Source organism: Phaethon aethereus (genome assembly GCF_964289735.1).
Source record: "Phaethon aethereus genome assembly, chromosome: W".
In the NCBI taxonomy this organism is placed as follows: Eukaryota; Metazoa; Chordata; class Aves; order Phaethontiformes; family Phaethontidae; genus Phaethon; species Phaethon aethereus.
The window spans coordinates 11,129,386-11,143,223 of NC_138581.1; positions in this window are offsets into that span (position 1 = coordinate 11,129,386).

The following is a 13,838-nucleotide window of genomic DNA, read 5'->3' on the forward strand; positions in this document are numbered from 1 at the left end:
TTCAAGGTTTTAGCCTGCTTGTTGCAGGGCAGGCAGAGTTGTTTGTAGGTGGAATGGTTAATTTAACAGGCTGTATTTTCTGTCAGTACCATACTGAGTTTTTCTGGGAAAATATTAAATGTGTGTTGAGAGTGAGCAGTGCATGTGACTCTAGTATAAGAGGAAAAATGGATGAATCTATAGTAGTCTAACACTGGTCCCATTATTCTTGTGTAGTGCAGTACGCATGTATTTTGGCTGAGTTCAAATATATGAAATGGCAAGTTATGTCTGACCTGCTAGCTGATTTTATTTTTCCATTTTAAAACTTTTGTCTGACTTGATTTCTTGCTAATGTGTTTTGTCTGTTTTGTTCAAGTAATTCCATAAGCATTTGTATTTTGCCAAATTTCTTACCAAAAACATAAATATCGATAAATAGTACCATTTCTCTTTTGAGCTGTAACAAAGAAAAGGTAACAGTTTTATAGCTTTCTTTGGAATGGATTTTTTTTTTAAGTGGAGTCATTTAGTTGCTGTAGTGTGTTTAAATGCACTAAAATCCAGTTAGTTAATATTTATCTAAAGAATACAAATTGCTTTCTGCAATAAAATAATTTGAGTTCTTGTGTCAGTATTGGGAGTAGGTCCTGGTATTGTCAACAAAGTTGAACTTGTTCCTAGATAATATAAGATCAGCTACCTGTACACCTGTCTTGGTCAGAGCAGAAGAAAAAGCTTGAAACTGCACAGATTCTGTTATTTTTTGGATTAAAAAGGGGATGTTCTGATTAATGGTAAAAGCTGTTTTATTATGTTACGTTGGCAGCATTTTGGGAACGTTTGTCTAGCTCTCCTCACTTATAACTGGGACAAGTCTGAAGTATTAATAATATTCAAGTACTTCAGAGTCAGCTTGTTACAGTTTAAAAGCCAGTGCGCCTGCCATTTCGGCGAAGCCACTGAGGCGAAGGGCTACGGAGCGAAGGATCGCGCCGGGGGACCCTTCCCGAAGCGGCCAAACCGCGAAGGCGGCAGCACAGGGAGAGAGAGGGAGTGTGCCCCAGCTCCCCCCCAGGCCGGCGGAGCGGGCTCCTGACGAGCGGCAGCTCTGACTCAGCGTGGGCGGGGCCAAGGGCGGTGGCAGCCAAAGCCCCTCGCCTACAAGAGCAGCCCCCGGGAGCGCGAGCGACCTGGAGCATGGCAAACAGGGCGGGCAAACAGGACGTGGCGCGTCAGAAGGACTTAGCACGTCAATTCGCGCAGGCAGGGCGTGCAGGGAAGGCGTGCGGGAGGGGCGCAGTTCCCCCCCCCCCCCCCCCGCCGGCACTAGAGGTTCTCTGACAAGTGGCCATCGTCCTCCCAGAGGAGGCTCAGCCATGGTCACCATTCGGCTGAAAACCGTGGCCAGAAAGAATGTGGCGACACAGACAGAGCTCCCGCTCAGGCACGTGGCTGTCCAAGTATCTGGCTGCAAAGAGTGCCTGAGCCTGTCGGTTGTTCCAGAGACCAACGGGGACACCACCTGCATGCGGTGCGACGAGGTGAGCGACCTGCTCAGCCTGGTGGCAGAGCTGAAAGAGGAAGTGGAGAGGCTGAGGAGCATTAGGGAGTGTGAGAGAGAGACAGATTGGTGGAGCTGCACCTAGCCATCCCTGAAGCAGGGGCAGCTGGTGGAGGCTCCACAAGCAGCAGGGGATCCCCTGTCCTCTTGCTGCCGGGCAGAATGAAGGGGACCAAAGAGATGAGGGGAAATGGAAGCAGGTCCCTGCTCGGAGAGGTCGGCGAATCCCCTCCCGGCCTCCCTCACCGTCCCAGCTGCCCTTACACAACAGGTATGGGGCCCTGGAACGTGAGGGACAGGAACATGAGGACCCCGATGAAGGTCCGTCCAACGGGGTGCCTAGGGTGAGTCAGCCAGGCCCACGCATCAAGACGTCCTGTGTTAAGAAAAAAAGGAGGGTAATTGTCGTAGGTGACTCCCTTCTGAGGGGTACAGAGGGCCCAATATGTTGACCAGACCCAACTCACAGGGAAGTCTGCTGCCTCCCCGGAGCCTGGGTGAGAGACGTCACCAGGAAACTCCCTGGTCTGGTTCGGCCCACTGATTACTACCCACTGTTGGTCATGCAGGTTGGCAACGACGAGGTTGCACTAAGAAGCCCAAAGGCAGTCAAAAAGGACTTGAGAGCACTGGGGCGACTGGTCGATGGAGCGGGAGCACAGGTAGTGTTTTCATCAATCCCTTCAGTGACAGGGAAGAAGGCTGAAAGGAACAGGAAAGCACACCTGATCAACACATGGCTCAGGGGCTGGTGCTGTTGACAGAATTTTGGGTTTTTTGACCACGGGGTGGTTTACACGGCACCGGGCCTCCTGGCAGCAGATGGAGTGCAACTGTCTCCAAGGGGCAAAAGGATTCTTGCTTATGACCTGGCAGGCCTCATTGAGAGGGCTTTAAACTAGATTTGGAGGGGGGAGGGGATAAAACCAGGCTCACTACAGTTGAACCTAGGGGTGGCGTGCCAGAGTTGAAATCGATAGCCCAGCTCAGGTGCATCTACACCAATGCACGCAGCATGGGCACCAAACAGGAGGAGCTGGAAGCCATTGTGCAGCAGGACAGCTATGATGTAGTTGCCATCACAGAAACATGGTGGGATGCTTCTCATGACTGGAGTGCTGCAATGGATGGCTATAAGCTCTTCCGAAGGGATAGGCAGGGAAGGAGAGGTGGTGGGGTGGCTCTGTATGTTAGGGAGTGTTTTAATTGCATAGAAATCAAAGATTGTGAAGACCAAGAAGAGTGCTTATGGGTAAGGATGAGGGGGAAGGCCAATGAGGCAGATATCCTGCTGGGAGTCTGTTACAGACCACCCAACCAGGATGAAGAGACAGATGAGACATTCTATAGGCGACTGGCGGAGGTCTCGCATTCGCTGGCCCTTGTTCTTGTGGGCGACTTCAACCTACCGGACATCTGCTGGAAGTATAACACAGCAGAGAGGAAACAGTCTAGGAGGTTCCTGGAGTGTGTGGAGGATAACTTCCTGACACAGCTGGTGAGTGAGCCCACCAGGGGAGGTGCCTTGCTGGACCTGCTGTTTACAAACAGAGAAGGACTGGTGAGAGATGTGGTGGTCGGAGGCCGTCTTGGGCTTAGCGACCACGACATGATAGAATTCTCAGTTGTGAGCAAAGTAAGGACAGGGGTTAGCAAAACTGCTACCACGGACTTCCGGAGGGCAGACTTTGGCCTGTTCAGGTCACTGGTTGAGAGAGTCCCTTGGGAGACAGTCCTGAAGGACAAAGGGGTCCAGGAAGGCTGGACAGTCTTCAGGAAGGAAATCTTAAAGGCGCAGGAGCAAACGGTCCCCATGTCCTGTAAGATGAGCTGGTGGGGAAGATGACTGGCCTGGCTGAACAGGGAGATTTTGCTGGGACTCAGGGAAAAGAGGAGAGTTTATCACCTCTGGAAGAAGGGGCAGGCAACTCACGAAGAGTACAAGGATCTCGTTAGGTCAAGCAGGGACAAAATTAGAAAGGCAAAAGCCCAGCTAGAGCTCAGTCTGGCCACGGTCGTAAAGGATAACAAAAAATGTTTTTACAAATATATTAACAACAAAAAGAGAGGCAAGGAGAATCTCCATCCCTTACTGGATATGGCGGGGAACATTTCCTCCAAGGACGAGGACAAGGCTGCGGTACTTAATGCCTTCTTCGCCTCAGTCTTTAATAGCCAGACCAGGTATCCGCAGGGTATTCAGCCCCCTGAGCAGGAAGATGGGGATGGAGAGCACAATAACCTGCCCACAATCCAGGAGGAAGCAAAGGACATGTTAAACCACCTGGATACCCACAAGTCTATGGGGCCTGATGGGATCCACCCGAGAGTACTGAGAGAGCTGGCGGAGGAGCTTGCCAAGCCACTCTCCATCATTTATCAGCAGTCCTGGTTAACAGGGGAGGTCCCAGAAGACTGGAGGCTTGCCAATGTGATGCCCATCTACAAGAAAGGCCGGAAGGAGGATCCTGGGAACTACAGGCCTGTCAGCCTGACCTCTGTTCCAGGGAAGATTATGGAGCGGTTGGTCTTGAGAGTGCTCACAGGGCACCTGCAGGACAACCAAGGGATCAGGCCCCGCCAGCATGGGTTCATGAAAGGCAGGTCCTGCTTGACCAACCTGATCTCCTTCTATGACCAGGTGACCCGCCTAGTGGATGAGGGAAAGGCTGTGGATGTTGCCTACCTAGACTTTACTAAAGCCTTTGACAGCGTCTCCCAAAGCATTCTCCTGGAGAAACTGGCAGCTCGTGGCTTAGAAAGGTTTACTCTTCGCTGGGTGAGGAACTGGCTGGATGGCCGAGCCCAGAGAGTTGTGGTTAACAGCGTTAAATCTGGCTGGCGGCCGGTCACAAGTGGTGTTCCCCAAGGCTCGGTTCTGGGGCCGGTCTTGTTCAATATCTTTATTGATGATCTGGATGAGGGAGTCGAGTGCTCCCTCAGTAAGTTTGCAGATAACACCAAGTTGGGCGGGAGTGTTGATCTGCTGGAGGGTAGGAGGGCTCTGCAGAGGGATCTGGACAGGCTGGATCAATGGGCTGAGGTCAACTGTATGAGGTTTAATAAGGCCAAGTGCCGGGTCCTGCACTTGGGCCACAACAACCCCATGCAATGCTACAGGCTTGGGATGGAGTGGCTGGAGAGCAGTCTGGCGGAAAGGGACCTGGGGGTGCTGGTTGACAGCCAGCTGAATATGGGCCGGCAGTGTGCCCAGGTGGTCAAGGCGGCCAACAGCGTCCTGGCCTGTATCAGGAATAGTGTGGCCAGCAGGAGTAGGCAAGTGATTGTGCCCCTGTACTCAGCACTGGTGAGGCTGCACCTTGAATACTGTGTTCAGTTTTGGGCCCCTCACTGCAAGAAGGACGTTGAGGTGCTCGAGTGTGTCCAGAGAAGGGCAACGAAGCTGGTGAGGGGTCTGGAGCACAAGTCTTATGAGGAGCGACTGAGGGAACTGGGGTTGTTTAGTCTGGAGAAGAGGAGGCTGAGGGGAGACCTTATCGCTCTCTACAACTACCTGAAAGGGGGTTGTGGCGATGAGGGTGTTGGCCTCTTCTCCCAAGTAACCAGCGATAGGACGAGAGGAAATGGCCTCAAGTTGCGCCAGGGGAGGTTTAGATTGGATATTAGGAAAAATTTCTTCACCGAGAGGGTGGTCAGGCATTAGAACAGGCTGCCCAGGGAGGTGGTGGAGTCGCCATCTCTGGAAGTGTTCAAAAAACGTGTGGATGTGGCGCTTCAAGACATGGTTTAGGGAACACGGTGGCGCTGGATTAATGGTTGGACTTGATGATCTTGAAGGTCCTTTCCAACCTTGTGGTTCTGTGATATTGAGGTATCACTGCAACAAATAGAGCAGCTTTTTAATTAGCTTATGCTGCTCTGGGTTCTAGACATATTATTTTAAATGTGCAGGATATTCCACTTCTTTTTTCATACGTCTTTACCAAAAGAACAGAATAAGTGGGGTATTTTGTTGTTGAAGCTAGCAACTTTAGCTAGCAGCTTCTCTCATTCAAGAAGTGTGACTCTGAAATACTAGCTTTTTCCTAAAGTGCTAGGATTAACTAGAAGAGTTAATGCACATACTTGGCTCTGGCTAGTTCTAAGATTGCTGTTGTTAGATATGATTTAGTCCCAAACAGGATTCCAATTCAAATTTACAATTTATTAAGCGAATAGAGGCAAGCAAACAGCGCTGGGTGCGCCAGGAGTCTCTGCTCCACCAAGACGCACGTGGTACAGTTCCTGTTCCTGGTTTATATCCTGTCCGTTAATACATATTCATGCTTCTTCGGCGCATGCCCTCTTCTTCTAGAATCTTCTTGCATCTTCCTCAGCGTGATCCTGTTCGCTAATACATATTCATGAATAGGCGTGTCTTCTAATACATATTAATGAACAGGCGTGTCGTCTTCGGCGCATGCCCTCTTCTCCTGCTAGAGTCTTCTCGAATCTTCCTCGGCGTGCCCCCAGGATGACCCCAAACCTTATGCATGCACTTTCTTTGCACAATACTATGCGGTCAGTGGTCAAACTGGTTTGAGCTGATATACCAGCAAAGTAGTTTAACTTTCTCCTGTAAAATACCCCTTTTTATGGTGCAGGAGAAATCCATGAAAGTACAGAAGATTACACTTCATCACACGAATCAGATGAACTTATTTCACACTGTTAAAGATTTGACTTGTTCATAGCAGTATGAAGTCTTGTGCTAATTAAGCTGAAGTAGCTAAATTTGTTAATAATTACTAGAAGCCTTCCATCTGACTATTTTAAGCTCTCAGAAGTAGTAGGTATTTGCTATCCAAGACTTTAGATATAGGAATATAGTAGTTAAAAGCAGTTGCTCTGCTCATCAAATTTAGGACTTGTTTCGTTACTGCATTGTGAGATTATTGTAGTCCTCACTATAGTGATATGAGCGCTGGATCATCTTTTCTTGCTTTTTTCCTAGAATGTAGGAATTGCACAGCATATTTATATTTTCTGCTGTGGTTTATCATGCAAATTTCTGTCTTGGTTCTGTTGTATCTCAAGGAGGAGGAGATGGTCTTTCTATTTCTAGTTTACCACCCTTTTCTTGGTGATGTAGCTTCTAGAGTAGTGTAGCTGATCTTGAGAAGCAAAAAAAAAAAGTCAATTTTTTTTTTTTTTTTTAGATTATCTTTAAATAACTTAGTGTCCTGGTTTCAGCCAGGATAGAGTTGGTTTTCTTCACAGAAGCTAGAGTGAGGCTATGTTTTGGATTTGGGATGAGAAAATGTTGTTAACGTGCTGATGTTTTGAGCTGTTGCTAAGTAGTCAAGGACTGTCCAGCTTCTCGTGCTGGCCTGCTGGCAAGAAGGCTGGGGGTGCATGGGAAGCTGGGAGGGGGCACAGCCAGGACAGCTGACCCAGGCTGGCCAAAGAGATATTCCCTACCATACAACGTCCTGCCCAGTACATAAACTGGAGTTGGCCGGGGAGCGGAAATCGCTGCTCAGGGATGGGCTGTCGATCGCCAGGTGGTGAGCAATTGCTGTATTGGGCATCACTTGTTCTTGTACATTCCTTTGTCGGTATTATTATTGTTGGTACCATTGTTGTTTCCTTCTCTCTCGCTGTCCTATTAAACTTTTTATCTCAACCCACGAGTTTTTTCCCAATCCTTTCCCCCGTCCCACTGGGGGAGGGGGGAGTGAGTGAGGGGCTGCGTGGTGCTTAGTTGCCGGCTGGGGCTAAACCATGCCACTTAGATAACAGTCACTAGTAGGAACTACACTCTAAAACCCCACATCTGCTCTCAGAGTTGACAGAACCTGGGCTGTCTCCTTATTTGCCGAGTTTGGCAGTTTTGCCAGCCTTAGATGTTAGTTGCAGATACTTTTCTCTTGTGACAGGACTCTCTTTTTGGAAAGAGTCCATTTTAAAAAGGTCACCCATTTGCTGCAACAGTTAAATGTGATTTTTAGAATAGGTGCATCTTCTATACTCGTTTGGCATGTCAGTCTCTGGACAAAGGAAAAGCTTGCACTGATCTGCCTTGACCACCGGGCTGTTTATGAGTAATTTTCAATTTTCTTATGTTCTTGCCTGTGAAACTTGTAGTTCTAGAGGCTTGTGTGGTATATAAGCTTCAACTTTATTGGAAACTTGTATGGCTGGTAACTGATTCAGTTATTGAAAATCTGGTGCATTAGTGTACTGCATTTCCTCAGCCATTTTAGGGTTTTCCCTTTTTTCTGGGTGAAATGTATGGCAAATTACCTTATGTCCCAAATACACAGTCAGGACCTTAAAGAAGGAATAGAGCTGTCCGTTAAGAGCCTTAAATCCTTAACCATCCCAAATAGTATGTGCTTTTAACAAGCGCGGTGTCTTTAATGAACAAAGCGGGACATGACATGAGGGTAGCTGTGTAACTACAGATGTCTAATGTAATGAATCTGTATGGGACAACAGCAAGAGATGCCTGTGCTGTCTTCTGCTTTAACTTACCATTGATTGATGTGTACTGAAGCAGAAGGTCTAATTGCCCACTATGTCACATTAAGCAATGGCACCATTTGAAGAATCAATTTCTCCTAATGTTTGTCGCTGCTAGGAAGATGCTATCCAACATCTGCATGTAAAGCCCTGTAATGGATGTTATTGCCATCGCTGAAGTGTGTTGTCTCGTAATCCAATAATGTGATATGCACACAGACCTACTCTTCAGGGGCTCTTTTCTCCTTGTCCTTCTTACTCGTGTATTCTGGAAATGTTTTTTAAAGTGCCATTTTATTGGTTTCTGTCCCTCTGCCCCTTAATCATTGCACTGGAAATAACAAACTGAATTAGTTTGTTATGGACTGTCCTTCAAAATTTAGAACTCTTGTTACAGTTGTGTGGATTGTTGATCCATGGGGTGTGTATGGAGCAGAGAGATCTCATCCTTTCCTCCCTCCACTCCCTGTTGTCAGTGTAATCCCTACTCTGCATTTGGTTAAATGCAGGGTGAGCACTTGTATTTATATCCCATGAGACGAAGATATATCATTAGATTTACTTTAACCAATGGCCATTGAAAATTGAATGGAAACTCCATACCAGTGTTTGCTTCAAGGAGGGTCTGGTTTGTTCTTGTTGATCTTAAAATAGAACAAGAACCTCAGTGTACCTTATCTCCTGGATTGCAGTAGATACATTTAAAACTTTTTTTCCTGTTAAGACTAGTGAAAGTGATGCCCCCGCAGGGCATGTAGTTGCAACATGTCAAAGCTAGTCTTATGCCGACTTTATCCAAAGAGCTGTTATCAGTGGCTCAACGTGATTGTGCTTTATGAAAGGGGAGTACCTCCATGCAGCTGACTGTGCTCATAGTTTGCAGAACTGTTAGAGGTACAAAGCAGAAGCAGTTGCTGCAGATTTTGGATTGATGTCATCTATTTGGAGACTGCAGTAAATGAAAATGGAATCTGTTTTGTACTGTAGTAAACTTCTGTGATCAGCTTTTTACTGTCAGTCTGCATAAGATCTCAGTTGCCTAGCAATGATTGAATGCTTACATAGGTGGGAAGCTTTGATATGAGAATCTTAACTTTTGTTTTATCTTAGCAACAGGCACTGTCTACTCCTATTTTTGTTGTATGAGGCTATATACAGAATCCTGATGTTGGTTATAGCCTTTCACTTGCACTGAAACAAGTAGTTATAATAAAAACTTAAACCACTGTCTAAATCTGGAATACCTGTGATGTATTAGAAATCAGTCACTTGAATCAAACTGCTTTTCACTGTTTCTCAGTGTAAAATCAGTAGTAGCTCATGAATGTAATATAGGCAGCCAAAAAAAAAACAAACCACTCTCTAAAGTGTTGGGTGGGTGTGGTTTTTTTTTTTTGTCTCTTTGTAATTCTCAGAGTGAATGGATGCATCCTCAGTTCTGTGTACTTGGACTATACAATGTGTATTAGCAGGCAAAATGGAAGTTACAAAATCAGGTCGCTCTTCTCTGAAAATCATAGATGTGTTGAATTGATTATGGTTGATAACTTTGTCATTTTGGTTTCCTCAGACCCATAATAAGTGTATTTCTCATTTATCTGAATCTTAGGTGGAAGTTACTTCAGAGAATTCATGTGGTCTGGAATCTAGACATACTTGCACCCCAAAATGAGGGATATAGCAACAAGAGACCAGTTCTTCTTGACAAATAGTTAAATTGGCTTGAGTTATCACCGAGAAAGCTGTTCCAGGTACCATTAGTGATAGGATGCTTCCAACTTGACCAGTCAGAGCTCTTTCAGAAGAAAAGGAATATAGATATAAACTTCAGGGAAAGCACCAATAGAAGGAACATGAAAATAATAATTAAAAAACACCCCAACTTCCCAGCAGCTCCTCATGACTCACTCTTGGTAGTAATTTTTTTTTCCTCATCTGTTGATGAGACTGTCCCCTTGGTATTGCTTGACTGCACCAAGTCACACTTATCTGTGTTCTTGTCTGGCAGCACAGCTAAGTAGTCATTCAGGTTTAAGTGGTGATGTGCCAGGTAGACTGTCTTGGTCATCTCTGTGTTGTCCCTTCAAGCCTTTCTAGCTTGTCATCTATCTCTGTGCCAGTTGTTTCTGTCATCAGTTTTGTCTTGTCACTTTGCTGTTTCTGCATCTTTGTGTTGGCTTTATTCTTACTGTGGTTGTTTCCCTGCCTCCCCCCACCCCCCTTCTATCATCACTCTGAGGTCCTCTGCCCTCATCCTGGACTCTGCTATACTGTGTTCCTCTGGCTATTTTTAAGAATGTTGCCCTATTGCCTCAGTGTTAAGTGAAAAATGAACATACAGAGAGGAAGGGAAGAGCTCACATCAGGTTGCTTCAGTGGCTGCTGACATTAAAGTTGCTTATAACTTTTAGGCACTTGTAGCCCTGATCTCCTCTTCAGAGAGGTAGCCAGAACCACGAATGAGGGAATGGGGCTAAGGAGGTCTATATTTATAGAAGAGAGCTTGTAGGTGGCATAGTACTACAAGGTTTTCTTACAGCAACTAACTTTTGTTTCCCTAGCTGTTGTGGTTTAACCCAGCAGGTAGCTAAAACCACCACACAGCCGTTTGCTCACGCCACACACATCCCCCAGCAGGATGGGGGAGAGAATTGGGGGAAAAAAAGGGAGGGGGAAAAAAGGTAGAACTTGTGGGTTGAGATAAAGACAGTTTAATAGGACAGGGAAAAAAAGAATTATAAAAGAATACACAAAACAAGTGATGCACAGCACAATTGCTCACCACCCGCCGATCGATGCCCAGTTAGTTCCTGAGCCATGGACCCTCCCTGGCCAACTCCCCCAGTTTATATACTGAGCATGATGTTGTATGGTATGGAATATATCCCTTTGGCCAGCCTGGGTCAGCTGTCCTGGCTGTGTCCCCTCCCAGCTTTCTGTGCACCCCCAGCCTTCTTGCTGGCAGGCCAGCATGAGAAGCTGAACAGTCCTTGACTGCTTAGCAACAACTGAGAACATCAGTATGTTACCAACATTATTCTCATACTAAATCAAAACCACAGCACTATACCAGCTCTCAGGAAGAAAATTGACTCTATCCCAGCCAAAACCAGTACACTAGCCCAGGAAAGGTGCTGAAAAAGCTTACATGCCATAGAGTATGTTCTTTGTCAATTTAAAATGTGCAGTAAAGCATCAGACCGAAATTTGTGCCCCTATGTACCATTCTCACAGATGCCCATCAGCATCCTAATCTGGAGTCTGGAGATCAAAGGCAATAGTGATAGGGCTGCAGTTGTCCATTAGCTGGTTTGGAGTAAGGCTTTGGGAGCAAATCCTTTAAAAAAGAGCAGTAACAAAGGTAAGCGAACCTTTACTGCACAGTGTAACGGCTTTGGCTAAGCAAATACAGTTCAGCCCCAGAAGCATAGTAGCAACATCAGTAACCTTCTAACTGGCTGCAAATATTTAATCTTTTTTTTTTCCAGCCAGTATGACAGAGCAACAGCAAGATGCTTATAACAGTGGTCCCTGAATAGCCTATCAAATCTGTTTAGTCAGAAGACGCTATTTTAATTAAGCCCTCCTTTGGAAAGGAGGTGACAGAATGTGGCTGGCAGCCTGTTCTAGCATTACTGTGTGCAGTGCTTAACAATTCTATTTGCTGACAGTGCCTTCTGCAGTAATGGTATCTTAAGAAGTGCATGCTCACTGTGCATCAGGAAGAGCTAGTGTGCTATAAACTCAAATGCTACCTGGATCTAAAGTGTGACTGTCTCTCTGGAAAAGGTGTGTTTCATGATTAGCTTGCTATTGATGTGTCATAGTTAGTTCTGTAGTTAATAAGGTGTTGCATATGGCAGAGGAATCATTTTTCCCACTGCACCTTGAAGTTAATGCAGGTGTCTGATCTGTACTAGGATTTTACTACAGGATTACCAACAAAAGCAAGATACTTATTGCTTATGTGGGATGTTTTGCCACTGAGGATACATCCAAGGCTTTATGCAGCTCCAGATTGATATACTACTGCAAAACTCTCTGGATGCTAGACATGCACATCTTTTGGTTCTGCAGGATTTGTACGCATTGCTACTAATGTCCCTGGAGCAAATTGATAGTGTCACAGTAACTTAGTGTTTAGTTACTTAAGATCAGTGTGTGAGATGGTAAACTTAGTATGTCCTTGCAATGGCCTGCTTAAATTATCATTTTAAAAATGATCTCTTTGAATTTTCTTTTCAATGTCCTTTATGTAGGTACAGTCTGGAGTAAGCTGCCTCTGGTGAATGAGGCACACAGCATAAACTGTATTGCCCGTAGATAACGGGTGCTGTATTGAAAAAAACCTCCCTTGTCAGTTGAGTTGCCAAAGTGAGGAGGTTATTTCCTCTCATCAGAAGTTTTAAAATCCTTTAGAAAAGGAGCACCTTTCAGTCTGAGGTAGTAACTAGAAGAAAGATGAACTCGGAGAAATTAAAGGAGGTGTGTAGAGGCCTTGTCCCTAGTTCAGCTCTGCTGTAATAGTAGTGGATGATGGGCAGTCATAGTACATGCTTGCAGGTGGTGCCTCACAGTCTCCAGTGACATACAGGGGACTGGTGAGGTATATGAAGGCTGTATGATTTCACATGTGGCCTGGCTTTTTCAGTAGTAACAAATCACGTTGACATCTTAATTTCTACTCTCATATAGAGGAACTAGCAATGTAGCAGCTTGTCTGACAGGTGTGATCTGGGTCTGAAAGGTGCAGCCTGTCTCATGTGCTGTAGTCTGCAGTCTGGTCTCCTCCTTTGTGGCACTGAGACTACTAAAGCCCATTCAGCTTTAGTAGTTGACATGTAACTGTACCAGGTAGTCTTGTGGCTTTGCCCTTGATAGCCTTCCTGACATGGCAGGCTTGGCACTGTTTCACTTCCTTTTTCTTCCATCTTTGAAGCTGCAATGTCCTGTTCGCTTATGAGAAGCAGTTGTCAGCTAGTGACAAAACCAGTTCTCTGGCTTAGTGGAGTGGTTCTGGATGTAATGCCAATGTTGAGAGAGATGGTGAGATGTGCCGAGAAGAATCTGACAAACATCAAGCAGAATGACACACAGCTTTTATGTACAAGGTACACCTGGAGTTGCTCAGCATGACTTGCTTCCCCATAGCCTAGTGTCTGCTTGCTGTGTTTCATGAAGTCTGGTTGTACCCAGATAGTCGTCTTCGTACAGCTTTGGCTTTATCTGTGTGTTGAATTCCCGTTACCCAGTAGGGTTGGTTCACCTATTGATTTCAACATAATGTTGAAAGGGACCTTTGCCCAGCAAAAGGTACTTTCCTAAAGTACTTGAAACTGTCTCTTTCTGACTCCAGTCATGTCAGCAGCTGCCAGGAGGAATAGCTAAGCTGTCTGCGTAGTCCTCACCTTATGACACCCTTCCTCTAAGGTAACATTTGCAGTTGGAATCTGCAATGGAAACAGTGAGGCGAAGAGTAAGATCTCAGTTGGGGATTGATGGGTGTGAATGTTAGATCTGCTCCAAGTTGTGCTTTGAGCGCTGTCTGCTGCTGGTGGGGGTGTACCAGATAACTTGATGTTTTTGAAGAATAGCTGTTGGGTATTCCAGTCTATGAGCTGGAGGACTTCAGAAACAAAGGGTAACTCTGATTCTTTGTCATGTATAATGTCAAAGGAGGACTTAAAAATTCAGTTATTTGAAGAATTATGCTGTGGTGTCTTGAGAAAGATCTTGTGATGTACTTCTAATCTAGCAAAAGAACCAGTTATGTTACTGAAAACACCATAAGCATCCTGGAGCAGGGTTCTAGCTGACGGCTAATTCTGTT